This window comes from Dama dama, chromosome 20 (genome assembly GCF_033118175.1).
Source record: "Dama dama isolate Ldn47 chromosome 20, ASM3311817v1, whole genome shotgun sequence".
Taxonomy (NCBI): Eukaryota; Metazoa; Chordata; class Mammalia; order Artiodactyla; family Cervidae; genus Dama; species Dama dama.
In genome coordinates, this window is record NC_083700.1 from 82,272,669 (window position 1) to 82,300,038 (window position 27,370).

Sequence of the window (27,370 nt, forward strand, 5' to 3'; positions counted from 1 at the left end):
GAAGACACGTCAGATTGTGTTTTAGAAAGATCATTTTGGAGGCTACTTGATAACTGATTGGAAATGAGTAAAACTGAAGGAGGAGAAACTAAAAATTTGATCTGATTGTCAGCATTCCTTGGGTTACTCCTGGCTTTGGGATACGCTTGGAACTGGAAGTGGTAGCATTACCTCCACTGGGTCCTCTATTTGGATGGGCTAACTGTCCAGGTTATAATAAGGTGAAAACTTAGTCTTTATCTTGAATTCTCTTTTGATGATTCTGTTTTCCAGTCATCAAAGAGTCCTTTAAGTTAGAGACTTTTGTTGAAGAATCCTTCATTTTATGAGCCTTCTCAACAATCAAAGCTTTTGTCTCAGGAACTAATTTCTGCCTTTATTATAGACTTCTAGAAGATCTGATTATTTTGAGGCAATAGTTAATAAAGAAACAATGAACGAAATCTGATCCCCCCAGTTGGATTCTCATTCCTTCCATGTTTTCTCCATTTTGCTCTAAAGTTACAGGAATATTCCATTTCTTAAAATATATGTTTGCTTTTTAGTGCACCCAGTAATGTTTGGTAATAGCATTACACCTACTAATGTTATAGTTGTCAGCTCTCTCTTGTCTGAAATACATAGCACACACAAACACACAAATACACACCCCACACATATTACTTACACACCTACCCTGAAGTGTTTGACCATCTTCCATAAGAAACAGTGGTTCATTGTGGCAAAACATCAGGATAATTAAGGAGGCAAAGAATGCATTTTGAAGATATCACATAGACATGAGGCTCTATCTAGAAGAGCTGAGATCACCAGCCTAACCAGATGGAGGTCCATTGTCCTTTTGGGTCATTCACATCTACCTTCAAGATCCACTTACACTGGCCTTTAAAAAAGGAAAATATTTATTGGATCATATTCTCTGTACTTCTCATGGAAATTTGACACACGTGGCAATGGAAGAAAATTAAATGGAAATTCAAACACAAGGAATTTTTGTTAACAAATGTATAATGATGTTATTGTCATCAATTTGAAACATCATTGGGGTCATCAGAGGATGCTTTCATATGGTTCATGGTGAAGATCCAGAAGGCCATGGAAGGTGGGCTGAAGGATCATATGGACTGAGTGGGGAGGCTGATTTTCAGGGTGACTGGAGTGATGTAATGAGGAAATTGCTGGTAATTGATGAATTTCTTATAGTTCTTAGCTATTTACATCTTTTTATGACTGCACTATTTTAAGACATTGAATTGAAATTGGGCCATTATAATATTAACTTTGAAAAAGATAATGAGCTCCTTAGTGGTTTAGATATCTAAACTTTAAGAATATCATTAAATCATTACATGAATGGTGGTCATGTAATTCTCCAGACAAGACTGCCCATGTAAAGAATTGCTCAAACCTTCCACAGTGCTTCAAATCCTCTTCTACCTAAACACCATATTTCCTCAGAAATGGTTTAACATTTTGTGGTCAAGCCATAGTCGAAGGCTATTCTTTTCCTACTCCTAGGAAAGAATCCCCTCTTTCTCATTTTTATTTGTACAAAAAATGGTTAAAATGGGACAATGCCATTTTTTTTACCCTGAATGGTGACTGCCAGCTATTAAAATGCTAATTTTACACCCCCCCCCCAAAAAAAATAAATAGAAGAGCCAAAGACAGCCAGGAAATAAGAGAAATGAAATCTACAGAGTGATTAATTATTTGATTAACCAGGTAAGTCTCTGGCACATTGCTAATTAGCTCACTTACAAAGCCCTGGCCTGAGAAGCCCTGGTTTGATTAAAGAGGTGCCGAGCCATTCAAACCCTGATGCTTGAGCTCCTTTTATAAAGCAAAATATGACGTTCATGCTAAGCTCATCTCTTTCATCCAGCTGTGATTTCTCAGGCCTCTGACACTCAGGCCTAGGCACATAAATCAATGAGTAGAAAGGCATCCTCATGAATGTTTGGAGACTAGGATCTATATTTTAGGACTCTTTTTTTTTTTTCCAGTTTGAAAAGGGATTGTTTACATTCTAAGATTGCGGGAACTACCTGTTGACTGTCTTAAAGCTGTAGCTTTTGCTGACCCTTTAGGTTACCTGGAGGCACCAGTGGCAGACTCTGTCTTAGGAGGAGGTTCTAAATCTGTTCTACCTCTATTCCATTCCTCTGGGAGGATTTATGAGCTGGGACAAAGGATATTTGACATTAATAATAAAGATCTTCTCAACTTTACCAGGGAGTCTACCTTTAAAATACACTCAAAACTGATTTCTTAGTTAAGTATTTCTATTCTTAGTCATGTTAAAGGTTTTGTTTTCTCCCTGCTAGATTGAAATATTCATCTTCTCAGTGGTACTAAATTAGGGCCACATTTACTATTTAAAGGATAAGAGGTAGAGTAGATTCATTCTGATTTTACTTTGAATCTTCATATAGAATATACGCTTCTTTACACTTGTGTGTGCACTCAGTTACTTAGCCCTGTCTGACTCTTTTCGACCCCATGGACTGTAGCCCACCAGTCTCTCTGTCTGTGGGATTCCCCAGGCAAGGATACTGAAATGGATTGCCATTTCCTCCTCCAAGGGATCTTCCTGACCTAGGGATAGAACCTGTGTCTCCTGCAATTGCAGCCAGATTCTTTACCCACTGAGCTAATGGGAAAGCCCCTTCTTTACCCGTGAGTTTGTTTAAAACAACTGAAGACTTTCTTAGGTACTCTTGCTAAGTTCATGAATTCAGTCGCTCCACTGCAGTTTTCATTGTGAGTGTCATTTAGAGTCATTTCACCATGACTGTAAAAACAGAAAAACTGACAGAAATGTGTGGCTTAATTAGCTAAAGTAGAGGGTTAGTGCAAAAGCCAAATTCTCCTGCTGTGATTCTCAGGTTGATAGTGGAATTCCATGGCTGGATGATGTCTCCATTGTGGGTACTATATTCTGAATGGGCATTGACAGAAAAAAAAAAAAAAAAAAAATACACTCACCAAGCAAAGTAAGCGAAGGCCAGAGAGGAGAGGATTGCATGGGGAAATCTTGTGTTGTGAGAAATAGCTAAGAAACCAGAGAGGACAGGAGTGGATATGACATGGAGGAACATGGCACCTGTCTTCAAATAGCTGAAAGGTGTCATGTTGTACATAGTAGGAAATATATTCTTGTCCACATTGAATCCCCAACATGCATTACAGTTCTTGGTAAAAAGCTATAATAGTGATAATAGTAATCACCACTTTGAGTACATACTGTGTGCCTGTCATTGCAATAGTGTTTTGCTTGTTGTATTTCAGTCAGAAATGGTTATTATATCCAGTGTATGGCTGAGGAAACTCAGGCTTGGAAAGATCAAAAAACTTATCTGAAATCACATAGTAAATATCTAAGTTAGGATTCAAGCCAGATCTGTCTTCAGGCTCTGACTTCTTTTCCTTACGGGGCTCTGTGTCTCAAGAGACCTCTATGGATACTTCAATAGGGATGATGTCACTGGGATCCATGGGTGGCCAAATTCTATCACTTTTATCTTTTCTCTGTGGATGAGGAGTTGAGATTTGGGAAATGGAGTTTCCAGAGCCAGTGTTCCAGAGTCAGGATTGAAACCATGCCTGTCTTTGTACAAAATCCAACTCTTGATCATTATGTTCTACTACCCCCCTGGAACAAGCAAAAGTGAAAACTGAAGTCGCTCAGTTGTGTCTGACTCTTTGTGACCCCATGGACTGTAGCCCACCAGGCTTCTCCATCTATGGGAACAAACAAACTCAATACATATTTGTTTCTAGTTTGCCCAGAGTGAAATATTGCTATTTCAGGCTTGAGTCTCTACTGCTTCTGCCTTCTTCTGCATAACTTCTAAAAGCTGAGGACCAGAATTTTGGTTTGCCCTCACCCGGTGCTCAATTCTTCCCTGGATCTTCCATCCGCCCTGCTCCAGCTGACCCTTCTCCCCGATGGTGATGAGGATGGTATCATCAAGTTTATGAAGCGTTCTGTCACTGTCAAGATATCAGACACAGTATTTAGATTTATTTAGCTATTTCTTATAAGTAAGAAATTTATATATTTAAATACTCTTTATAATAATTTCAGGAATAGAATTATTTTTGCCTGCATTTCATAGATTAGTAATCAGTGCCTCAGGGAGGATATGTAAAATTTTCCAAGCTCACACAGCTAGTTAGTTAATAGCTGATTCAGGATAATAATAAAAATAATAATACATATATTATTTATACTGTATGCACACTAGGAATTCTGTTCACATGTCTCATCTTCACTTGTAATTTTTTTCCTCCTTGCCCTGCAAAGAGTATGAAGATCCCCTAGTGAACTAGGGGATCACCATACAAGTACCATCATCTTTATCCTCATCAATTTAAGTAGAAAACTATAGAAAAATATAAACAAAATAATTATTCTGTTCTTAGAGACAGGAGGATTATAAAGTAAGGAAACTGAAGTTTCCTTATATAAAGTGTAAAGTAAGGAAACTGAAGTTTATAGAAATGAAGTGAGTTTCTCATGGTTATTCACTAGTGAGAAGTCTGTGCCTTGATTCCAGGGCTTTAAAGGTTGGGTGGCATATATTTTTAAACAAGAGCTGATGGATAATCCAAATGTTAGTAGAGGGAGAATAGACAAAGATTGAAAAATGGTTTAGAAGTCGACAAAGTTAGTGAAGGTCATAGAAAAGTCATGGGAGCCTTAGTAAGGCATAATGAAAAGCTTTCAGTGATATTAAGGTATCTGCACAAGTGGACAAAGTAGCCCTTTTTAGTTCAGAGGAGATTCAATTAAATGCCCCCTCTTGATTAAGGAAATGTAAAACTTAAGGAGAGTATGCATCTATGGCCCAAGCAGAAGAGCATAACTGGCACTTGAATGAATGTGGGCACATGTGTGTGACTTAGCAAAAGCTATGCCTCTTGGAGTCTCCAGGTGGGGAGAGATGTTTGCCTACTGAGACAGAGGAGTGAAATACCCAAGCACTTGCTTCACATGATGAGAAGAAGGTGGGGAACCTGACTGAAATAAAATAGTCTAGGATGGGCCTGACCAAGAGGTACGGATGAGAAAGGACATCAAAGACCCCAAAGAGTAACTGACTTGGAGCAAAATGAAGCTCAGTGACTCCCAATTCATATACCCAGACCTTTTCTCCTTTGTAAAGCCCACACTTGTATCCATCCTGACATTTCCATGTAACAGGTCAAAAATATTCTCTTGATTCTTCCCCAAACCCTCTACTGGTTTCCCATATTGTGAAGAGTAGGAGTGGAAGTCTTTAAATGGTCTCCAAGGCCCTGTGTGATCTGAGCCCTGCTTCCCTCTGCTTCCTTATTTCCTCTCTTCCCGATTTGGTCCCTGGAGCTGCAGCCACACTGGCCTCTGTGATGTTTCTCAGCTATGGCAGGCAGGCTCTGATTTCAAGGCTTTTGGATTTGCTGTTCCCTCTGCCTCAACTTCTCTACCTTCATATATTCTCCATGTTTGTCTTCTTGTTTCATTCTGATCTGAGGTACCACTTCACCTGTGAGGCCTTCTGTAAGCCACCCTTGAAATAGCCATGACTCTCCCTCACTACCTCCACCTTGAAATTTTCTCTCTACACCTTGACTTGTTTCTCTTCCTTGTGCATATTGCCATCTGACTTGTTCTCTCTAGATGTTTTGTTCATTTGCTTGTTATCTGTCTTCAACTACAGATATGAGCTATTGTGTTCCCCTTTGTGTGGAGCATATGATGGATACTTAATGGGCACTTGTAAACATTTTAAAATGAATGAATAAAACGGGGCACCTGGGCATGTGATCTTGGTCAACCTGAGTCTAAGCAATTGTGATGACTCCTGCCCTGGGAGGTGATGGGGGCTGGCGATGGACCAGTGTCTGTCAGGTCTTACAGGCGGAGCCTGCAGTAGTGACACTCTGTGACAGGGGAGACCATGCCAGCAGAGGGCTGACTGTAGACCCTTCAGTGTCCTGCCAGTCTGCATTCGTAAGGACTGAGTAAGCTCCCAGAGTCTTGGATAACTCCAAGTGCTGTATTTTAAAATTTTTAATTCGATGTATGATTATGGTAAGGTAACATATTCACCTACTTTAATTTGCAAAAGCATCAGAAGATATATGTGAGGGGTTTCCCTCTCAACTCTACCCTTAGTCACCTGGAACCACTCTTCAGGTGTAGCAAGTGCTATCAATTTCTTGTGTGGCCTTCTGGAAATATCCTAGGCAAGTTTAAACAAATCCATGTAGAGACATTTTTATTTTTTCTCTTCTGTTTATTTTGTGCAAGGTATAAAATGTCATATGTACTGTTCTGCATCTTGTTTATATTTTTGTAAACTAAGGTATAACATGTACAGTAAAGTGCAGAAATGTGTACATTGTGGATTTTTCTTCCAATATTTACCCAGGTAATCACCATCTGTATCAAGCTATGTATTTCTAGCACCCTGGCACTTGCCTGTGTCTCTTCCCAGTCTCTGCTGAGGTTATTGCTAGCCTCATTTTCATCACCATCTATTAGTTTCTTCTGGTCTTGAAGGTCATATGGATGGACTCATATCATATGTGCTATTTGGTTTCTGACTGTTGCACTCATGGTTCTGTATTTTTTAAAATATGGAAATGTATCCTGATGATTGTATGTCATAAAGATAAAGGACATAGGGTTTTTTCTCATCCTCTTTTATGATTACATGGTATCCCATTGTAAGAATGCACCATACTTTAGTTAACTACTCTGTTCTGATGTAGATGGAATTTGCAATAGTATCAGTGCAAGCAAATGTGCAGGTGTATCTGCTTGATGAATACAAGGAAGTGAAATTGCTAGATCACAGGGCATGTACCTGTGTAATTTGGAAAGGTGCTCCCCATTTGTTCTCCTGTATATCTGTGTGTCTGTGTATGCTCAGTCATGTCTGACTACTTGTGACCCCATGGATGGTAGTCCGCAAGGCTCCTCTGTCCATGGAATTTTCCAGGCAAGAATACTGGAGTGGGTTGCCATTTCCTCCTCCAGAGGATCTTCTCGACCCGGGGATCAAACCCTGTCTCTGATGTGTCCTGCATTGGCAGGTGAATTCTTTACCAATGCACTACCTGGGAAGCCCAATGTACATTTGTAGGAAAGTACAAAAATATCCCACTGACTATATCCAAGAGTGCTTGCTTCCTTCACCATCTAAGCATATTTTCAAAATATGGATCATTGCCAATTTTTAAGAGAAAAGTGGCTTCTCAGTATATTTTCTCATGATGAGTGACATTGAATATTATTTATTATTTTAAAAACCTACTTGTATTTTCCTATAAACTATGTACATAAAATTTAATAATTTTCAGTTAGATTAGTGATATTTCCTTTGTTGCTTTTCAGATACTTTTTTATGTATTATAAAAAATATCTCTTTGATGTGATATGGATTGCAAACATATTTTTCCCAAATATTTCATTTGTCTTCTACTTTTTAATCATTCATAAATATTTTATTTTTATATGGTCAAGCTTATTGATTTGTTTAAAGTTTCAGGATTTTGTGTTATTCTTTAAAAAAGCTTCCCTACTCTAAGATTGTTCAAATAAATCATACATTTTTCTTTAGCTTTTTTTTTCAGTTTCCTTTTACATTATTGAAACTTTTCATACTTCTAGAATTAATTTTTTGTGTGAGGTATGAAATAGGATCTAACACTTTTTTCAAATTGTATCGATCACATTAATTCTGTGTATTCACTGATAAAGTTTTCCCAGAACTGAAATATCACTTAAGCTAAATTCCTCTATGCAGTTGGACTTATTTCACAATTTGAGATTGTTCTATTTAGACGTGTGTCAGCCTAAATTATTGTAGGTTTAATATGGGGCTTATTAGAAAGGGCATGTCAATGTGGAGGTATTGTTTTTTTCTTCTAATAATGGCAACAGGCTCCAGAGCAAAAATCAATGATAATAAAAGAGACATGAATACTTACATCTCAAATTTGGGGAGAAAAACATAGTAGCTAGAAAAGAATAAAATATAGCCATGAGAGGGTTATAGTCCATGGGGTTATAGAGTCAGACATGACTGAGAGACTTTCACTTACTAACATGAGAGGGATCTTAGACTAAGATTGCAAAGTGCATTTCTGTCAACTCTCAGCGGCAGTGGACACACACACTCAGCAGATTGCCTAACTGGAGCGGGCAGGACCATTTGCCCTGAAGAGTGCAGGTAACATGAAAGTGACAGGTTAGGGTTTGATTGCGGAGGCTCTCCTTTTACTCCCAGCCATCTAAAAGTGATAATATAAATAACAATGTCATAACTCTACTTTCTTAATGATTTAGAAATTTATTTCATCTTGATTTATGACTAAATATTTATTTATTAAAAAACATTTGAAAGAAAAAAAGTGAAAGTGTTAGTCGCTCAGTTGTGTTTGACTCTTTGTGATTCCATGAACTGTTCCCCACCAGGCTCCTCCATCCATGGAATTTTCCAGGCAAGAATACTGGAGTGAGTTGCCATTCCTATCTCCAGGGGAGCTTCCCAATCCAGAGATTTAACTTGGGTCTCCTGCTTTGCAGGCAGATTCTTTACTAGCTGAGCCACCGTATTTGTTGACTGTACATCTATTCAGTTCAGTTCAGTCTCTCAGTCGTGTCTGTGACTCTTTGTGACTCCATGGACCACAGCACGCCAGGCCTCCCTGTCCATCACCAACTCCCGGAGTTTACCCAAATTCATGTCCATCGAATTGGTGATGCCGTCCAACTGTCTCATCCTCTGTCGGCCCCTTCTCCCACTGCCTTCAATCTTTCCCAGCATCAGGGCTTTTCAAATGAGTCAGCTCTTCACATCAGGTTGGCCAAAGTACTGGAGTTTCAGCTTCAGCATCAGTCCTTCCAATGAACACCCAGGACTGATCTCCTTTAGGATGGACTGGTTGGACCTCCTTGCAGTCCAAGAGACTCTCAAGAGTCTTTTCCAACACCACAGTTCAAAAGCATCATTTCTTCAGCGCTCAGCTTTCTTTATAGTCCAACTCTCACATCCATACATGACTACTGGAAAAACCATAGCCTTGACTAGACAGACCTTTGTTGGCAAAGTAATGTCTCTGCTTTTTCATATGCTGTCTAGGTTGGTCATAACTTTCCTTCCAAGGAGTAAATGTCTTTTAATATCATGGCTGCAGTCACCATCTGCAGTGGTTTTGGAGCCCCCCAAAATAAAGTCAGCCACTGTTTCCACTGTTTCCCCATCTATTTGCTATGAAGTGATGAGAACGGATGCCATGATCTTAGTTTTCTGAGTGTTGAGCTTTAAGCCAACTTTTTCACTCTCCTCTTTCACTTTCATCAAGAGGTTTTTTAGTTCCTCTTCACTTTCTGCCATAAGGGTGGTGTCAAGTAGCATATTAGATGGGCAAAAGTTGAAACACTGACAACATAAACTGCTGAGAGGATGTGGAGCAGTGGGAATTCCCATTCATTGCTGGTGAGAAGGCAAATGGTACAGATCCTTGGAAGACAGTTTTGCAGTTTCTTACAAAATTAAACATGCTCTTACCACCTGACCCAGCAATCATACTCTTTGGTGTTTACTCAAAAAGTTGAAAATTCATATCTACAGGAAAACCTGCCCGCAGATAATTATAGCAGCTTGATTCATAATTGCCAAAACTTGGAAGCAACTAAGATGTCCTTCAGTAGTTGAATGGATAAGTAAACTGTGGTGTTCCCAGACAATGGAATACTATTCAACAGTAAAAAATTGAGGTATCAAGCTGTAATCATGCATTGAGGAAACTTACATGTATACTATCAAGTAAAAGAAGGCTACATGCTGGGTGATTCCAACTATGTGATATTCTGGAAAAGGTGAAACTATGGATACAGTGTAGAAATCAATGGTTGCAAAGGTTAAGGGCTAGGGAGGCATTAATAGGATAAAAAATAAGACTTTTAGGTCAGTGGAACTATTTTGTATGATGCTATAGTGGTGGATACATGTCATTATATGTTTGCCAAAATCTGTAGACTATACCATACCATGAGTGGATCCTAATGTAAAGTCTAACGTAGACTTTAGGTTATAACAATGTTTCAATGTTTGTTCACTGGTTGTAACAAATGTACCATTCCCTTGTAGGTTGTTAATAGTGGGAGAGCCTGTGGGGGTGTGGGGCAGGATGTGAAATCTCTTAACCTGCCTCTCAATATTGCTATGTACCTCTAACTGTGCTAAAAATAAAGTCTACTAAAGAATTTAAAAAAAAATATTGAACATCCATTGTATTTTAGGTACTTTAAATGTAGTACTTGGGATTCAATGACAGTCCCTTCCCTCACGGACTTTAGGAGTGCCAACCTAAAGGTTATGTGAGGCATGTCAGCGTTTTAAAAATTCTCAGGATCGGGAAGCAGTAAGAGTTGAAAGGGTTTTGCTGGTAGTCAGGAGTGGATTTTAATTCTGACTGTACAATTTATAGGCACAATTTGGTCAAATTTTCAAGCCTCAATTGCTCAGTTGTAAGGAAATAAAAATATTTCTCTTGCATAATTTCCTGAGGATTAACTGATAACTGTAAGGGGGAGGGTTGCACCTGACACATAGTAGGTGCTTACTAGATAGGGTGCCCTTCCTTTGCTTCTGTTCCACTTGGGCAAACAGAAGGGAAATGTGGTTTAGTGAGCACTGGCTGATCCCTTACTAATGTGTAGTGTGCATACCTCAGAGAGAGTTTGCCTGGCTCTGGCAGTTCCCCCTATAATCTTCCCAAATTGCACATGTTCTTTGCAGACTATTAGACATAGACTAAACATTCATCCTCCGCTTCCATCTACCTTTTCTTGGGCTTTTCATGTTTACTCTCTCCTCTTGCCCTTGGCTGAAAAATTGACTTTGTAAGAAATTTCCCACATAAAATGCTCTTCTTTTTAACAAAGAAAATAGATGCTTTTGACAACTGCACATCATTATGATTGTTATACTATGTATAATATTCCTAACATCTGCTCCTTTGTCAGCTTCCCAAGGCCTAACTGACTAATAACATGATGAACTGATACAAAACCCAGGGTGTTGGTTTCACGCACAGCTCTGCTTTGGGGCGAAGGCATTGGAGGTCAGAGCTGAGTATTCATTTTAGTATTAGCCTCAGTGGAGACCGAGTTATGCAAGCCAGACAGGAAATGTGTGCCATTCTTGGAACCCAGGCTGGACTAGACTCCCTCCTTTGTTCCCACAGCTCCTTGGGTGTTTGCCCCTGGACAGGTATTAAATCCCGTGGGCTCTGGAGTCTGACTGCTGGGTTCAGAGCCAAGTACTGTCATGAAAGCATGCTGGCTCCGTGCTAAGATGCTTATCTGCTCTGTGCCCTAGTTTTCTCATCTGTGACATGGGCTTTAATTATAGTACTTAGGTCACATGGTTGAGGTGAGGATTGAGTGAATAAGTGAGTAAGAAGCTTGTGCTTGGTACTTGTGCTTGGCACTACTGTAAGTGCTTCCTATGCATGAATTCATTCAATCCTCACAATAACCATATAGGTGATTGCTATTATTAAAAGTGCTCAAAAATGCTTATTATGTTTTTCTATGTCCAAGAAGTTATCAAACCAAATTGTAGATGTATGTTTACCTGTCTGTTTACCCCACTAACTGGTGAGGTTTTGATGACAGGAAATGTGTCTGTCTGTTGCAGTTTCATCAGAATCTAGCACTGGGCTTGCACATAGTACAGTGTTTAATTTTTTTTTTTAAATGACAACATAGATGTCTCGATAGAAACATTTTTCTATTTACACCATACTACTTCAGGCACCACACAATTTCTCCGTCAATGGGTTAGAGTGGTATATTGGGTTAGCCAAAAAGTTCATTTGGGCTTTTCCATAAGATATAATGGAAAATCCAAAAGAACTTTTTTGAGCAGTGATGATATTGTCATGCTGAAACTTCCCTTATTCAAAAGTGCCAGGTACTGGATGCAAAGGTTGAACAGTGTGAATGAAGACCTGCCTACCTAGAACAGCACCCCAAAGTCATGGTGGCTCACCTAGGAGGGCCAACTCAATTGGAATTTCAGGGTCAGGAATGGTTACTGGAGAAAGTAGCGTCCAAGCTGGGATACAAAGGGCGAGTGAGAATTATTCAAGTGCAACTTGGGCATGGAGGGTCCTGGCCAGCATGTATACCACCCAGAGGAGAGGGAAGCTTGAGCACTGAGGGATTTGCAACTCATTTGTTACGATTTCTCTTGAGTGAGAGAAAGGTGTATCTTTAGATGAGTATTCAAGGTTTAGGTCTAGAGGGTCTTGCTAGAAATTACAAGAGTGGGCTTTCTAATATGGGCAGTGGAAAAATCACTGAGGGAGTTTTAATAAGGATGAGGGCATGAGAAAGTGTTGTTTATAGAATAAGCTTTCTGACTACAGTGTGAAGAATGGGTAGAGAAAGAAAGACAAAAGGCAATGAGGCCACATAGGAAATTATTGCAATGAAGTTGCAAGAGATGATAATGACTCATGAACATGGTACTCTTAGGGATGGAGAAGAGAAGATAGATTCTTGAGATATTTTAGAGGCTTAATATATGGAGCTCTATGATTTATTGTATATAAGGAGTAAGAAAGAGGTGAGGTATCCAAGTTTAAGCAATTGGATAATGTGAGTGTTATTAAGTACATTAAGAGGAGAGGGATGTGTGTCTTTGAGAGAGAAAATAAATTCAGTTTAGGACATGGTCCATCCAATCAAGATGAAAATCAGGAGATAATAGCACCAAAGCCAAGGGAAGAAGGCTTTCCTAGGAGGGATGAGTGATCAAAATACAGATACTGCCAATAAGTCAAACAAATTAGAAAAGTGTACCAGGGAGATCCATGTTTCAGTTAGGATAAAAAATTGTAGCATTACTAAACAGGTTAAAGATGCAAAAGGGTGAGGTTTCCATAGAGAAGAGTTTCTAGTAAAGAGGTTTGGGAGAGAGGGGGACAGTAAAAAAAAAAGGGGGGGGGGGTCTGTAGAAAGTAAAACAGCAATATCTTTAATATTGGTAGAATGTTTAATATGTAAAGTGCCTTACCAGTTTATGAATTTAATACTCTCACTATTCCCTGAAATTGGCACTCTCATAAGGCCTCTTGTACAGATGAGAAAATTGAGGTTCTGATGGGTTAAACAAATCTCCCTAAGGTCATATAGCAAATGACAGAGCCAAAATTTGAACACAGACCTTGATTCAGAATCCAGTTCGTAATTACAAGCTATGCTGTTATCTAGATGTCACATACAAAACACTATAAGGAGTAGGGTATAGGAGATAGTAGATGGCCACAGAGACTTGAATCTTTGAGAGTTTGACCCTGTGGATTGCATTATTTGGGCTCCCTTGCTGGTTGCCTTCTGATTAGTTTCAACCAATGGGAGACTGGAGATCAGAAGGAGAGAAGTCTCTCCTGTTTTGGTGCCCCGAATCTGGCAATAACTGCAACACTCCAGCCAGGCCCTCCTCCTTTAGGGCTTCAGTCCTCCTTTTCTCAGCTCTGGCAGGAACTGTTACTCTTTCTTTCAACTGTAAGTGGGGAGTAACTGCTTCCAGCTCTTGCTGGCCTCTTGATACCTACCATCCTTTGTTTACTCCCTTAACTCTCCCTACAATTTTCTAAGTAGGGGTTCATTAGAGTCACCCCGTTTGAACTATCTGGAAATGAATTATGTTTTCTGGAATGATAGAGACAGTAGCTAGGAGGTTATGGGGACATGAGGACTGAAAGGTTTAACTGGCTGCAAAGCCTATATGCTCCATCACCATAAATGATAATGATGAGAGTTCTAACACACAATTGTTGGCACTTCACAATTTGCAAAGTGCTTGGACATAAATTATATCATTTGAGTCCAGAAAGAATCCCAAATAGTAAGTTGTATTATTTACCTTTTAGGCAGGCAAACCGAGGCTCAGAAAAGTTAATTTGCCCAAGATCTCCCAGGTGACAGAGCTGAGCTTCCAGAGTGAGGCCTCCTGAGACCAAGACCAGCATTCTTTCTACTGTACCTCGTCTGCTTTTCATTAGTTAGCGAGATGACAGGATGCCTTTCCTGTATAAAGCCTCCTGCAGTGGGCAGGCAAAGAATGTCTAAATCATGTCAGGCATCCCCAAGGACTCCATGTGTTTCACACATAGCTAGTTTCACAAGAAACAGACCTTTCCTCCATCTCCTGGGACCTGTCTCACTGTGTGTAGGTTGATGAAGACTCATAAAGCGTGCCAACTTTATGAACAGTGTTGGGATAGTGCAGAAACTGATAAAAGGTCTCAAGGGACTGAAAATAACTGGGCAAAGTACTAAAAATCACCCCACAATACCAACACATCATGCTGATGATTTCATTGAGCTTGTTCCTTGGGTCTGCGGCCCTTTTCTGATATATCTGACATCTCCCATATGAATGCTATGTATTTCTCAGGTTCTATACTGTAGATTCAGATTCCATAAGCACCTTCTGAGGGCCTACTCTGTGCCAGATGTTTCCATACACTTGATTTCCTTTTAATTCCCTGCAGGCCAGACAGGTGAGGCCACCTTTGCTGAAGGCCACAGGGCTGTTGAGTGAGAAGGTGGAGTAAAACCCTGGTCTCCTGGTTCTTTTCATAGTCTGTTTCCCTCAATTCTGCTGCCACAGGTTGGAAAGTCAGTCTTGTAATTTCTTCCCCTTTATTTTCCTTTCCTTAAGTCCACTTAAAACTTAAAGCAGAATCAAGTCCATGGCATTGAATCTGTTAACTCAGTCTAGGGGTGTATGGAAAGAACTCTGTTGAGTAAATAGGGAACAGAGCTGGTGACCTGGGGATTCATGTTTTTCCAAAACCAAGGTTTCTCTCATCCTTCCCTAGATGCTGACAGAGAAAGGAAGAGATCTAAACTTGTTTTTTTTTTGGATTAGGAGGAAATTGGCCTGGAAAACCTCTCCACTGAAAGTAGCCTTTGAGAGATTGTGTTCTGATCCAGTGCTCCAACCCAGGAGTGACTGTGACTGACAATTGATATATACTAGCTATTGTTCTTTTTAGTATTGTTTATTGCTTAAAAATTATCAACATAGAGTACCAGCCTCAGGGTTTATATTCTTAAAAAACTAATGATTACAGATAGTCATTCTCAATGGAAGTCTTCAACTTTTAAATGTGACAATAACAGCCTGAATTAGGTAGTGGCAATGGGATTATGCAGAGAAGATGACTACTGAATAAACTCCTAGAGCTTTAGTATGATGTTCAAGACTTCTCACTTTGACCCAAACTTCCTCTCTTGCCATATAACTTGCTTATCATTTTCCCCCATGCAACCTGGGTTAAAGTCACACCAAATTGCTCAGACTCATTGAATATATCTTACTTTCATGCCTCTGTGAGGTTTTCATGCAAAGAACTCCCATCCTTTTCCATCTGAGGAATGTCTGTGTTTATTTTAGGACCTAATTCAAAAAGCATCTTTCTGGAAACTTCTATGACCTTCTCATCTCACCTCTATGCTAGAATTGATCACTTCTCTTTCTGTACTCTGTAAGTAATGATGTTGTACCTTTAGTGCAGAGCCTATCCCTTTATATAAAGAAAGCTGTCTATATTCCCAATGCTCTGATAAGCTCTCCTCAGGGAACGTGGCTGTACCAGAGTGGTGACTCAGGGGAAGTTGAGGCCTGAGTAAGGGGCTGAATTCTCATTCAATGTTGAGGAGTCTGGGATTTGATCATTCTCTGATCCTCACAAAGCTTTCTAGATTATGGTTACACAACAGCAATTTATATCTCTGCTTTCAGATAGGACCAAGCTTTGGCTGGGTGCCTAACAATATAGTGGACGTAAATTAACAGTGGAGCAATTTACAGTCTGTCATGTCTTATTGCTTAATGAATTTGTCAAAAATCATATTACTCTGAAAATTATGGCAAGCAGGGTCCATGGGACTTAGGTCTTTAAGAGCAAGGTTGATCCAACCTCACTCAAGCAAAACTGCCTTCCTATGTTCCTCTTGTGAATGTGGACACCAGAATCTCTGGGCACTTCTGTTTATTATCAAATCTCTGTTGACATTCACTTTGCATTAGGGCTACCACAGATGACCTTGGCCAGTTTGCAAATCCCCAACCCCAGTCCACCTGCTGTCAGAGCCAAATAGGATTTAGGAGTCTCCCTTAAACTCCTGATTCTATGCTAATATGATGTCATCCAGTCCTGGCTTATGCTCACCCCAGACTTTATTACTCATTTTTCAAACAAAGCTAAAGCCCTGTCCTCTGTTTTGAGGGCACCAAGCAGGACCCCTTTTTGCTCTGCACCAACTTCTCCCTCATCCTTCTTCCTCCTGTTTTCTTCCTTTTTCCCTGTTCATTTGCTCCCCAAACCTCTCCCAACCTTGGTACCCCTCTGTTTCTCAATATGTCTGAGAAACTCTTTGCTGTTTCACAGGATAAAGAATCAGATAGATTTGGAAATACCTGGACATTACTTTCCTCATTTGTAAAATGAGATTAATAACAGCTAACCTACTGGGCTCATGTGAGTATTAGGGTGTCTGGTATCCATCCATCCATCCATCCACCCATCCATTTAAAACACACTCAATTCACTTTACAAATATTGTTTGAGTATCTAAAATGGATCTGGTCTGATGCTTATCATTTAGGATATGTATCTGAACTCTAGACTTCGTTTTCAAGGACCTTGGAGCCTATTGGAAGGATGCTCAAATAGCTAAGAACCAAGGTGGGAAGCTCAGCGGTTGAGACCTGCTCAGACAAGACAACAGTTTCATAGCAATCTTCACAGAGCTCCTGGGAGGTGTGTGTAGAGCTGCCAGGGCTCTGTTCTAGGGGGAACACGGCCCTTAGGTTTGAGGCCATAGCTAATGCTAAAAAATAATGGCGCTGCTGGTGGTGACACTGGCAACAGTGGCTCTGATCATTATTATCACCTTCCTCTGTCAGTTTCTCTCTATTCTTTTCTTTCCTGCTTCTCTTCCAGTTTTTTTCTGCATGTTTCTCTCTCTCTCTCTCTTTTTTAACTTTACATCTCTTCATTTCTTTTTTCACCCCCTATATATTTTATAATTCTTTTGGAAACATGTATCTATGGATGAACTGATCACTGATTAATACACAACTGGATCTTTTTATTACCTGCTTTTCCTAAGGAAAAATTGCCTCAATGGTATCTGACCATATGGAAGAGCTGTGGCTGGGTTGCAAACTGGTGGGGGCTGTTCCATAGAGGTGCAGATGCCCCTAGGCAGCTCCCGGGCTCATCCCGTGATCTATTTGGTCAGCCAAATGGAAGCAGGCCAGCCACGTAACAGTTAATTGTGATCCACACCCCCCCCCCATTTCATTTCAAGCTCTTTGTTCCATGCAACCAAAAAACTAATGGCTGGCGAATTTATTATGACCCTTTGTTTGGCTTGTGGAATAAACCGATTCTTCCCCTTTCTATGTTCTGACTCCCCCTTTTGTCTGCAATTTTATTTTACAGTTCTTTTTGTACACATCCAACACATGCTGAGGTTATTGAAAAGCACAAATTACACAGAATTCAATTTGCATATCTATTGAGGGTCCAATCCCAGAGTCCTTAGTCAGGCAAAATGCCCATTGACTCTTACCTCCTTTATTCTGCTCCTTCTTGGCACCAAAACCCACAGGCTAGCCCTCTGCTGCTTCTAGCAGATCCAGCAAATGGCCTTCACGAATGGAGTAAGCAGCCACACTGTAAAGCATAATGGGCTGGACTTTCGCAAAGTTGCAAAATGTTACTCAGTATCTTAGTGGACAAGGTGCAGAAGGAGGGATCAGAGAGCAGCAAAGTGGGACCGATTTATTACTCGTGTGACTGAAGAAGTATAGGAGCTGGAGTCACTCAGGGTCGCATGTGAACCCCTGCTCTGCCAATCACTTGACTTAAAAAAAAATTAAACTTTTTATTTTGAGATACTTGTAGGTTCACCCACAGTTGTCTGAGAATACAGATCTATCTCATGTACTCTCTACCCTATTTTTCCCATTGGTTGCTTTTGACCTTGGATTGCTCAGACAGTAAAGAATCTGCCTGCAGTATAAGAGACCTGACTTTGATCCCTGGGTTGGGAAGATCCCCTGAAGAAGGGAATGGCTACCCACTCCAGTATTCTTGGCTGGGAAATTCCATTGACAGAAGAGCCTGGTGGGCTACAGTCCATGGGGTCACAAAAAGTCAAATATGACTGAGTGACTAACTTTTTTCTTTTCAAGTTACTTAATGTACCTAGGTCTCATTTTTCTCATCTGTAAAATGGAAATAATAATAGTATACACTACATGAGACTGTTTTGAAGATCATCTGAAATAATGTCCGTAAGACCTCCTAACATAGCACTGGTACTCAGCCTGTTCTCAATAAACAGATAATCTCCTTAGATGAAATGAGGGCAGCCAAATAATTCTGATTAATGGAAGAATATTGACCTCGAGGGGCTTCCCTAGTGGCTCAGTAGTAAAAAATCTGACTACCAATGCAGGAGATGCAAGGAAGATCCCCTGGAGTAGGAAATGGAAACCCACTCCAGTATTCTTGACTGGGAAATCTCATAGACAGAGAAGCCTGGTGGGCTACAGTTCATGGGGTTGCGAAGAGTCAGACAGGACCTAGACACTAAACCACAGCAACATTGACTTGGAGAGTCTATAGCAGTATGTATTCATTGTTTTAATGTAGAGCCTATCAGGAAAAAGAACACTTATTTTTTTAAAGTTTGATTTAAGAAGGGTATTTTTATAGAAAAAATTAGAAAATATATTAACATAAAATAAACTATCATCTTACTGTTAAAATTATTACCAATGTTTTTATTGTATTTCCCCTATAGTTATGCTTTAAACAAGAAAAAATATGATGATACCTCTCATATGTAGCACATTAGATTCCTGTGTCTAATGCACTCAGTGCTCAGTCTTGTCTGACTCTTAGCGACCCAAAGGACTGTAGCCAACCAGGCCCCTCTGTCCTTGGAAATTTCCAGGCAAGAATACTAGAAAGTATTGCCTTTTCTGAACCCATGTCTTTTGTGTCTCCTGTATAGGCAGGTGGATTCTTTACCACTGAGCCACCTGGGAAGCCCAACAAAATCACTATTAAAAGATGCAGCAGTCTATTTTTGGGCTGTGTGATACTGAACAGGAAGTAGTACATTTTATTCACTTTTTGGGGGTGCCTGGTGGCCCGCTGTTGGGCAATAAATTTCATTCCTTTTACTGCTCTTCTCCTTCAACTTCTTCAGTCCTTCTGCCTTCTCTTCCCTGTTCCTCCTTCTTATTCTACTTCCAAAGAGATCTGTATTGAGCATCCTTGTAATCCAGTCTTTTTCCTCATCTATGATTATTTCCTCAGCAGAATGAGTCTTGATAGCTCAAAAGGTCAGCACATTTTATAGCTTTTGATATATCGTAAACCACAGTATGATCAGTTATTTAGATCAGTGATTCTTTAATCACAGTGCGTATCAAAAATAATCTGGGGAGATTTTGAAGCCCGTTCTTTCCCAGGCTCAACCTCTGGAGGTTCTTATTCTAGGGATCTGGCACTTTTAAATGCTCCCAGAGGAATTTCATATGCACATCTGGTTGGATATTACTGACTGAGAGGAAGATAGAGGTAAAATGTCAACAAAATTTTCAACTGACAGGAGGCTGGAAAGAAGAATTAATTAATTGGGTAGTAATATAAGTTTTCCCCAAGGTGTCCATATGCTGGAATAGTAAGGGAATGTGCTTAGGAGACAATATAAATGGAACACCTTCGGTAAGCCCCACACCGTGTAGCTACAGCAAGTAGATTATCTGATGGTTGCAACAACACAGAAAGAATGTGTTCTCTTATTCTACCATTGAGGGAATTCAAAGTCAGGCCAGCATTTGCAGAGGAGGTTTTGAATACAAGTCTTCTTATCTCCAAAGCCCTTGCTTTGTGTTTTCTTCACCACAATTTCTCACTGGTGAATTTAAGAGGAATCGATGCAAAGTTATGAACTTGAACCCTCAGGTCCAAATGCACAAAAAACACCATTAGCAGATAAGACTTAACTAAAACACCTGTGAGAAAGATTTAAAGCAGCATTTCTCAAAGTTACAGCCCCCAAATCACCCAAACTAGAATTATTGGTGGTGGGGGAGATTGTTAGAAAATGCAGATTTTTGGAGCCACACCATAGATCTACTGAATTTGGATCTTTAAGTTGAGATCCAGAAATCTAACAAGCATCCAGGTGATTTTTACATGTACACTAAAGTCAGAGAACAAAGTGCTAAGAGTTTAATTAAACTTGGGTTTAATATAAACCTATATATATATATATATATATATATATATTTCTGAAACATTTAATATAATATTTCTGAAAAGACAAATACATCCTGAAGTGAGCCAAATTTACATCAATCAAGGAGCAAACCTACCTGCATTGTTGAAGTCACTTTTGAACACCTAATTTTAAGGACATTAAAATTTGCAAGGTACCCACAGAAGAGATGGAGAAAGAAATGGCAAACCACTCCAGTGTTCTTGCCTGGAGAATCCCATGGATGGAGAAGCCTGGCGGATTACAGTCCATAGGGTCACAGGAGTTGGACACAACTGAGTGACTAAACCACCCCTAGAGAAAAGCAGTCAGCTTGGTGGGCACCTTTAATGCAGTTGAAGGATTGATGATTGCTCAGCCTGGAGGAGAGAAAACTTGATGACCAAATAGCATTGCTATCATCCAGTTCTAGCTAAATAGTGCTCTTTGCAATTTAATGTAAACCAGAACTCAAGTTCTAGGAATATAAAAATTAGACATTAAACTCACATACAAACCATAGATTCCTGCTTCGAATTATTACGCTAAACTACTCTTTAGTATTTTGACTGAATGAATTAGTCAAAGGGCTTATGGAAATAGCTACTTTTTCTTGAGTCTAGTGAAGTTCTGCTTCTATTATGCTATCTATAAAGTTTATTGATAGTTTCTTTTAAAAGACTAGAATGAGGGTTGGACACTTATCCTAGGGCCAAGAGTTTAAAAATTGTGTATAAGCTCTTCACTTAAAACTCAAAGGAAGATCAGGTAAATATTTAAGATAAAAAGGTATATATCATAATAGAAAAGATTAGTAAGTTGAAATGTATTAAAATTAAGAATTTGTGTACATTAAAAGTCCATTAAGAGAGTGAATATTCAAGTCACACACTTGGATAGAATTCTTTAGAAATAATTTATATCTAGAAGACACAACCAGTTCTTACAGGTCAACCAAACAACAAAAGAAAAATACCACAATTTCAAAATGAGCTAGAGACTTGAACAGTTATTTCATAAGAAGGACAGACAAATGGTCAATAACCATTTGCAAAGTTATTCAACATCATTACTTATCAGCAAAATGAAAATGAAAATCACAATAGTATTTCAGCACACATCCATCTAATTGGCTAAAGTGAGTAATAAAAAATGTTGGTGACAATGTCAACCTCTTACACATTGCTGCTAAGAATGGGAATTAGTATAGATAAGTTGGAAAAATGACTGGCAGAATATACTAAGGATAAACTTATGTTTCCCTTAAGACCCCCTAGATAGATACTCCAAAAAAGTGAATGCACATGTGCACCAAAAGACAGGTACAAGAATGTTTTTATAGCAGTTTTATTCATTATAGCCAAATCAAATAACTCAAATATCTAATGGTAGTGGAAAAGATGAGTGAATTTATATGATGGAAAAGTACACACTAATAAAAAAGTGACGTATTGCTGTACATAATAATATGGACAAATCTCTAGAATAATAATGAATGGAAGAAGGTTGATTTAGAAGACTGTACACTTCATAGTTCCATTTAGTAAAGGTCAAGAATAAATAAAACTAATGGACGGTGATAGCAGTCTGAAAGTGTTTATCTTTGGAGAGGGGTAGTAGATATTGATTGGGAAGGGTTGTGAGGGAAATTTTCAGTCTTGGAAGTGTTCTTTGTATTGAACTGTATAGTGGTTACAAGGATGTGCACACACACACATATGCTTTGGATAGCTGTAACCTAAGATTTACTATAAAATTTTAGTAATAATAAAAATTAAATGTAAAAGAAGGAAACCAGCACTTCTGAAACTCTAACATAAGCGATCCACTGTAATAGAGGTTTTAAGTGACACTGATAAAAAGAAAAACTACCACCGTTTATAAAGTGCTAGAGTCTTTAAGTTTGTTACCTCATCTTAAAACCACAATGATCCTATGAGATAGGCATTACTATTTTAGAAATGAATAAACAAACCGAGGGAAGTTAAGTCACTGTCCTGTAGTTTGTGAAGCTAGGGTTCAAAAGCAATTTTATTATACTCTAAATATTTGCCTGTAAACTTTAAGTTTCTTGGAGGATAAAGACATATCTATTTAATATACATGTGTATCTCCAGCACCTGACAAAGAGTCTTGCATAACATTAAGTACAATAAATAGATAGGTAGGGTAGATAATGGTTGAATGAATGAATAAACCATCATGTTCTTCCCCCTTACCACGTTAGATCTCTCTCTGCTGGTGACATCAGCATTAGTGAAGATCAAACTATATTTCTTCAGATTTGCCTGGAGTCTAAAAAGCAGCTCAGAACAAGGAATGCTCATAGAAAGGGAATGTCATGGGAATCCCAGCCAATCATGAGGTGCCTTGAACTGGTTCCTTTCTCTTCTCTGCCCTACCTCCCTCCAGCCCCACTCACCTTTCTAAAAGGGCCTCCTGCAGATAAGCAATTACACCTGTTCTGTATGGCCTTAGGGCTTGACTTGGACCAGGGCTGATACGCAGATGGCAGGCCCTGCGTCAGCCCGGCAGGTTGTTAATATTTTGAATATCACCCTAACTTGAGACCAAAGGGCAATAAGCTTCATGGTGGGACTGATCGCTGCTTAACACAGCGAAGAAATTCCAAACAACTGAAAATGACATGAACTGCTTCCTGAAGTTGCCAAGTTCCAACCAGTGGGGAATGTCAGGTTCTTTGGACATGTTCTTGCAGATGCTGTAAAGAAGATTAGAATATCAATTGAGAGCATGGACAAGCTTTGTGATTTTCAAACTATTTATTTATTATTCATGGCAAAAACTTTTTTTTTTTTTTTTTGCTGTTTTGCTTGAGTTTTTTTTTTAATTCCATTTTATTTTATTTTCATTTATTTATTTATTTATTTTATTAGTTGGAGGCCAATCACTTCACAACATTTCAGTGGGTTTTGTCATACATTGATATGAATCAGCCATGGATTTACACGTATTCCCCATCCCGATCCCCCCTCCCACCTCCCTCTCCACCCGATTCCTCTGGGTCTTCCCAGTGCACCAGGCCGGAGCACTTGTCTCATGCATCCCACCTGGGCTGGTGATCTGTTTCACCATAGATAGTATACATGCTGTTCTTTTGAAATATCCCACCCTCACATTCTCCCACAGAGTTCAAAAGTCTGTTCTGTACTTCTGTGTCTCTTTTTATGTTTTGCATATAGGGTTGTCGTTACCATCTTTCTAAATTCCATATATATGTGTTAGTATGCTGTAATGTTCTTTATCTTTCTGGCTTACTTCACTCTGTATAAGGGGCTCCAGCTTCATCCATCTCATTAGGACTGGTTCAAATGAATTCTTTTTAATGGCTGAGTAATATTCCATGGTGTATATGTACCACAGCTTCCTTATCCATTCATCTGCTGATGGGCATCTAGGTTGCTTCCATGTCCTGGCTATTATAAACAGTGCTGCGATGAACATTGGGGTGCACGTGTCTCTTTCAGATCTGGTTTCCTCAGTGTGTATGCCCAGAAGTGGTATTGCTGGGTCATATGGCAGTTCTATTTCCAGTTTTTTAAGAAATCTCCACACTGTTTTCCATAGTGGCTGTACTAGTTTGCATTCCCACCAACAGTGTAAGAGGGTTCCCTTTTCTCCACACCCTCTCCAGCATTTATTGCTTGTAGACTTTTGGATAGCAGCCATCCTGACTGGAGTGTAATGGTACCTCATTGTGGTTTTGACTTGCATTTCTCTAATAATGAGTGATGTTGAGCATCTTTTCATGTGTTTGTTAGCCATCTGTATGTCTTCTTTGGAGAAATGTCTGTTTAGTTCTTTGGCCCATTTTTTGATTGGGTCATTTATTTTTCTGGAATTGAGCTGCAGGAGTTGCTTGTATATTTTTGAGATTAATCCTTTGTCTGTTTCTTCATTTGTTATTATTTTCTCCCAATCTGAGGGCTGTCTTTTCACCTTACTTAGATAGTTTCCTTTGTAGTGCAAAAGCTTTTAAGTTTCATTAGGTCCCATTTGTTTAGTTTTGCTTTTATTTCCAATATTCTGGGAGGTGGGTCATAGAGGATCTTGCTGTGGTTTATGTCGGAGAGTGTTTTGCCTATGTTCTCCTCTAGGAGTTTTATAGTTTCTGGTCTTACATTTAGATCTTTAATCCATTTTGAGTTTATTTTTGTGTATGGTGTTAGAAAGTGTTCTAGTTTCATTCTTTTACAAGTGGTTGACCAGTTTTCCCAGCACCACTTGTTAAAGAGGTTGTCTTTTTTCCATTGTATATCCTTGCCTCCTTTGTCAAAGATAAGGTGTCCATAGGTTTGTGGATTTATCTCTGGGCTTTCTATTCTGTTTCATTGATCTATATTTCTGTCTTTGTACCAGTACCGTACTGTCTCGATGACTGTGGCTTTGTAGTAGAGTCTGAAGTCAGGCAGGTTGATTCCTCCAGTTCCATTCTTCTTTCTCAAGATTACTTTGGCTATTCGAGGTTTTTTGTATTTCCATACAAATTGTGAAATTCTTTGGTCTAGTTCTGTGAAAAATACTGTTGGTAGCTTGATAGGGATTGCATTGAATCTATAGACTGCTTTGGGTAGAATAGCCATTTTGACAATATTGATTCTTCCAATCCATGAACACGGTATGTTTCTCCATCTGTTTGTGTCCTCTTTGATTTCTTTCATCAGTGTTTTATAGTTTTCTATGTATAGGTCTTTTGTTTCTTTAGGTAGATATACTGCTAAGTATTTTATTCTTTTTGTTGCAATGGTGAATGGTATTGTTTCCTTAATTTCTCTTTCTGTTTTTTCATTGTTAGTATATAGGAATGCAAGGGATTTCTGTGTGTTAATTTTATATCCTGCAACTTTACTATATTCATTGATTAGCTCTAGTAATTTTCTGGTAGAGTCTTTAGGGTTTTCTATGTAGAGGATCATGTCATCTGCAAACAGTGAGAGTTTCATTTCTTCTTTTCCTATCTGGATTCCTTTTACTTCTTTTTCTGCTCTGATTGCTGTGGCCAGAACTTCCAACACTATGTTGAATAGTAGTGGTGAGAGTGGGCACCCTTGTCTTGTTCCTGATTTCAGGGGAAATGCTTTCAATTTTTCACCATTGAGGGTGATGCTTGCTGTGGGTTTGTCATATATAGCTTTTATTATGTTGAGGTATGTTCCTTCTGTTCCTGCTTTTTGGAGAGTTTTAATCATAAATGAGTGTTGAATTTTGTCAAAGGCTTTCTCTGCATCTATTGAGATAATCATATGGTTTTTATCTTTCAATTTGTTAATGTGGTGTATTACATTGATTGATTTGCGGATATTAAAGAATCCTTGCATTCCTGGGATAAAGCCCACTTGGTCGTGGTGTATGATTTTTTTAATATGTTGTTGGATTCTGTTTGCTAGAATTTTGTTAAGGATTTTTGCATCTATGTTCATCAGTGATATTGGCCTGTAGTTTTCTTTTTTTGTGGCATCTTTGTCTGGTTTTGGAATTAGGGTGATGGTGGCCTCATAGAATGAGTTTGGAAGCTTACCTTCATCTGCAATTTTCTGGAAGAGTTTGAGTAAGATAGGTGTTAGCTCTTCTCTAAATTTTTGGTAGAATTCAGCTGTGAAGCCATCTGGTCCTGGGCTTTTGTTTGCTGGAAGATTTTTGATTACAGTTTCGATTTCCTTGCTTGTGATGGGTCTGTTAAGATCTTCTATTTCTTCCTGGTTCAGTTTTGGAAAGTTATACTTTTCTAAGAATTTGTCCATTTCATCCAAGTTGTCCATTTTATTGGCATAGAGCTACTAGTAGTAGTCTCTTATGATCCTTTGTATTTCAGTGTTGTCTGTTGTGATCTCTCCATTTTCATTTCTAATTTTGTTAATTTGGTTCTTCTCTCTTTGTTTCTTAATGAGTCTTGCTAATGGTTTGTCAATTTTGTTTATTTTTTCAAAAAACCAGCTTTTAGCTTTGTTGATTTTTGCTATGGTCTCTTTAGTTTCTTTTGCATTTATTTCTGCCCTGATTTTTAAGATTTCTTTCCTTCTGCTAACTCTGGGGTTCTTCATTTCTTCCTTCTCTAATTGCTTTAGGTGTAGAGTTAGGTTATTTATTTGGTTTTTTTCTTGTTTCTTGATGTAAGCCTGTAATGCTATGAACCTTCCCCTTAGCACTGCTTTTACAGTGTCCCATAGGTTTTGGGTTATTGTGTTTTCATTTTCATTCATTTCTATACATATTTTGATTTCTTTTTTGATTTCTTCTATAATTTGTTGGTTATTCAGAAGCGTGTTATTTAGCCTCCATATGTTTGAAGTTTTAACAATTTTTTTTCCTGTAATTGAGATCTAATCTTACTGCACTGTGGTCAGAAAAGATGACTGGAATGATTTCAACTTTTTTGAATTTTCCAAGACCAGATTTATGGCCCAGGATGTGATCTATTCTGGAGAAGGTTCCGTGTGCACTTGAGAAAAAGGTGAAGTTGATTGTTTTGGGGTGAAATGTCCTATAGATATCAATTAGGTCTAGCTGGTCCATTGTGTCATTTAAGGTTTGTGTTTCCTTGTTAATTTTCTGTTTATTTGATCTATCCATAGTTGTGAGTGGGGTATTAAAGTCTCCCACTATTATTGTGTTACTATTAATTTCCTCTTTCATACTCGTTAGTGTTTGCCGCACATATTGCGGTGCTCCTATGTTGGGTGCATATATAATTGTTATATCTTCTTCTTTGATTGATCCTTTGATCATTGTGTAGTGTCCTTCTTTGCCTCTTTTCACATCCTTTATTTGAAAGTCTATTTTATCTGATATGAGTATTGCGACTCCTGCTTTCTTTTGGTCTCCGTTTGCATGAAATATTTTTTTCCAGCCCTTCACTTTTAGTCTGTATGTGTCTCTTGTTTTGAGGTGGGTCTCTTGTAGACAGCATATATAGGGGTCTTGTTTTTGTATCCATTCAGCCAATCTTTGTCTTTTGGTTGGGGCATTCAACCCATTTACATT